Below are 3949 nucleotides of genomic sequence, written 5' to 3'. Positions count from 1 at the left end.
AAGAATCATGGTTTTAACAGAATTAAGGAAGAAATTAAGTACCTTTGTTGATAGAATTTGAAAATCTTGAAGAAAAAGTGTAGAAGATGATGAATGCTTGAGAGAGAACAAAAGAGGCGCACGTCGAGTAAGGGGTTGAAAGTATGATCTCATTAGGGTTAAAAAGCCTAGCTTTACCAGATGTAAAAATTAAATTTTTTTCTGTAAATAAAGCCGACTAGTCGAGTCAGGGTCAGACTCGGCGAGTCTGGTCGCGAGTTCAAAAAAATATTTGATTTTGTCATAAAAAATTTATACCGCCCCACACTTAATACATACGCACTCTCAGGCAGTCATGCCTAATGATTTAGAGGATGAAAATAAAATCCTAAAAATGAAAAATCAAACAAAACTAAAAAGATAAAGGAAAGCAAACTCTAATAACGGGTTGCCTCCCGCCAAGTGTTTCTTTTTAAGGAGTTGTTAGATGGACTCCTTCCCATCTACGTTTCTTCAACCTCCTGCATCGGGAGTGCACGCCTAATCTTTTGCAGTTTATACTTTGTCTTGTAAGCGTCTATCTTCTTCTTGTAAGCCCGTCTTAATTCTTCTCTCTTCTTCCATATAGCATCATCTTCCGCTGCATGAATTACCCTTTTCCTCATCTTCCTTTTCTTCACCCCATTCTCCTTAAACTTTATGACTTCATAGTTGGCGAAAATTCGGGCTCGAGGTTTGGTAATACGTGACTTAATAAACGGGTCATCAGCATCATCTTTCATAACAGTTGCATTTCCCTCTTCTCCAAAGCTAACCTATTCTTCAAGTGGATTGTCCTCATCTTCTTGCATGATCGTATCGAGACATGCTACATGAACGTGTTGAAGATCACCATCCTTTCCTACTTCTGTTGCTTGATCTTCTGTAGAATTAGGGAAAATCTTCATGTGTAGAGCATGCAGGGAGCGGGTAACAAGCATATCAAAATCGGCTAAGTTGCTGTGATATTCGACTAGACTCGTCGAGTCCATGAAAGCGACTCGGCGAGTCGGAGCGAATTCATCACATTCCACCGTGTTTTCTGAATTGGTTCCTTCCAGCAGCTTCTCTATCTCTTCCAGGCCTTTGCCAACATCACCCATTTCTCCAAAAGATAGCAAAAACTTACTTGGATCTTCTTCTTGTAATAGAGTAAGTTCTTTTTGTAGTATTTCATCATCCAAGTTAACGAATGAGACTTCTTCTTTTTGTCCTTCTTCTTGCTTAACTTCTGGTAGAGATTTAAACACTATTGTCTCATCTCCTACCCTCAATGTTAGTGTAGACTCGCATACATCTATTAATGCACCCGCGGTATTTAAGAATGGTCTCCCCAAAATAATTGGAATTTTGGGGTCTTCTTACATATCCAGTACTACAAAGTCCACGGGAAATATAAACTTATCCACCTTGATGAGGAGATCTTCACAAACACCTCTTGGAGTAATATTCGTTTTATTTGCCAAATGGATCTTCATATTCACAGGCCTCGGCTCCGGTAAATTCAACTTTTTGAAGAAAGACCAAGGCATTAAGTTAATACTTGCACCTGAATCGGTCAACGCTTGAGTGGCAAGTACACTTCCAAATTGACAAGGAATTATGATGCTTCCCGGATCACCCTTCTTTTCAGGTAGCTCACTCATTACTATCTCCGCGACTTCAGCTAAATCTTTTCTAGAAGCAAAGAGACCTTTCAGCAAGTTAAAGTACTAGGATGTTTGAAGCATTGCTTCCACAAATGGGATGTTTAGTTGAAGGGATCTAACATGCTCCATGAAAGCTCTGTATGCTCTAACCTTCTTAGTAGGTATGGCTTTGATTGGGTATGGCAGAGGAGGGTTGTAAAGCCTTAAGGAAACAACAGTTTTGTCATCAGGGCATGGACTCATCGAGTCCATTAGAGGGACTCGGCGAGTCTGATCAGGTTTTGCTGGATCCGACTTTTCTGTCTTTTCTTCCTGCAGCTTGGGCATCTTCTGTGCAGGGGTGAAATTTTTTCCAAAGCTGGAGGTCACAACACTCACATTCTCCATTCTTGGATTATTCTCGGTTTTACTTGGAAGTCGACCCGGTCTTCTCTCGTTCACTTGTTGTGCAAGTTGTCCTAGCTGTTTCTCAATGTTGAGAATAGATGCTTGCTGATTCCGCTGTATATTTCTAGTCTCATGTATTGCAGCATCATGATCATTATGCCTTTTTCGGACGTAGCTATAAATCTAGTGAACATTTCTTCTAAATCGGCCTTCTTTTCGATAACTAGTTCTTCCTTTTGATAAAAGCCCCTCTCCTACTGCTTGTATTTCTCCTCATTTTCCTTTTTGTATTCTTCATATGGGAGCCATTCCTTATTTGGTTTCCGCCAATTCTCATTGTAACGATCGCCGCTTGAATAGAAAACTTGCTCCTTTTTGTTTCCATTTGCATCTAAGTCACAATCCTTCGTGAGATGAGGCCCACTACAGTTCTCGCATCCAACTCGAATAGCATGGATTGTTTGATCCATTTTTGTCATCCTCATATCTAAACTATCGAGCTTAGCCATTATCGCCGCTATGCCATCATTTGCCGAGTTCACTACTGTGACAACCCGAAATTTCCATTCTGAACAAACCATATGAAACCAATAGAAGTTAGAACAGTTACAGTGAAATTCCAGACTTTGGGTATAAGTTTGAGTATTTCAGGTTAGCACTTAAGGAAATATCAGGAGAGTGGATGCACTAGGGTTTTGTGCAACACTGTTATTCCAATACTCTATGATATTAGAGTTCATTCCGGGAATAAAATACTTTCTGCCAAAAAATCTCAGGACTATATATAGAAATCTGAACCATATTCATCCATTAGTTACATTTCCAACTAGAGAAAAGCCAAATTCTCTCTCATGGATCTTCGGTTTTTTATCCCAAATCGTGAGTACCCTTCTCTAGTTGTATTATATGGCTTATAATGTGCTTAATAACATCAATTTCATAACAAAACAACTTGATTCGAGAGTTTACCGCCCAAGAACACCTTGGGGAGTAAACTCCCAAAAAGATGCCTAGTCCTTCCCCCGTGATTTGTAACTACCTTAGGCTTGTATGCTAGTGTGTATATGACTAGAAAACATCAAAGAAACACCAAAGTTTAGGTGTTCACGGCCCAAGAAGTTCTTGGACCATGAACTCCAAAAACAAGGACCAAAGAGTGCTTTTAACACTCATAAAGCTTTGGACAATTACCTATATTTATTCCTAGCTAATTTAAGCTCTTTAAAACATCAAAAACCCATCCCAAAGTTTATGGCCCTAATATGGTTCATGGGCCGTGAACATCAAACAAGGGCACCAAAGTGTGCCTAAGGCCTTCATTTGCCTTAGATAAATGTCTAGAACCTATCCTACATGTGCATGGGACTCGAAAAGCATAAAAACACCCCTTCCATGAGAGTTTATAGCAGTAAACTTCAAAGGAATTGGCCTTGGGGCTGTAAACTCCTCAAAGGAGGTTATTAGTGTCCTAAACCCTTCCAAGAATTAATCCACCAAGTTGGAATGCTTCTAGGGATCATTTAGAACTTCAAAACACAAAATGACACCAAGCTTAGGAGTTCACGACCGTAAACTCAAGGGTTTACGACCGTAAACTCCTTATGTGATGTTTATAGAAGAGTAAACTCATGTATAGGGTCCTTTGGAACCCTAAACCCGATTGCCTTGTCCCACAACAACTTAGATGCAATCCTTAAGGCTTATAACACTTATATAAAGTGTTTATTATTTTCTAGGATGTCTTAACATTTACAATTAGTAGTTTAAAACTAATTGGGTGCATATATGTGTGATTATATATTCATTAGGATCATAGTGTGTGTACAAGTCCTCACTTGACACTTAACAATTCGACGCCGTTCAGTACATCCAAACCACCATCTACAGGTGAGTTC

This window comes from Lactuca saligna, chromosome 1 (assembly GCF_052625555.1).
Source record: "Lactuca saligna cultivar CGN05327 chromosome 1, ASM5262555v1, whole genome shotgun sequence".
Lineage (NCBI taxonomy): Eukaryota > Viridiplantae > Streptophyta > Magnoliopsida > Asterales > Asteraceae > Lactuca > Lactuca saligna.
Note: the sequence above shows the minus strand (reverse complement) of the source record.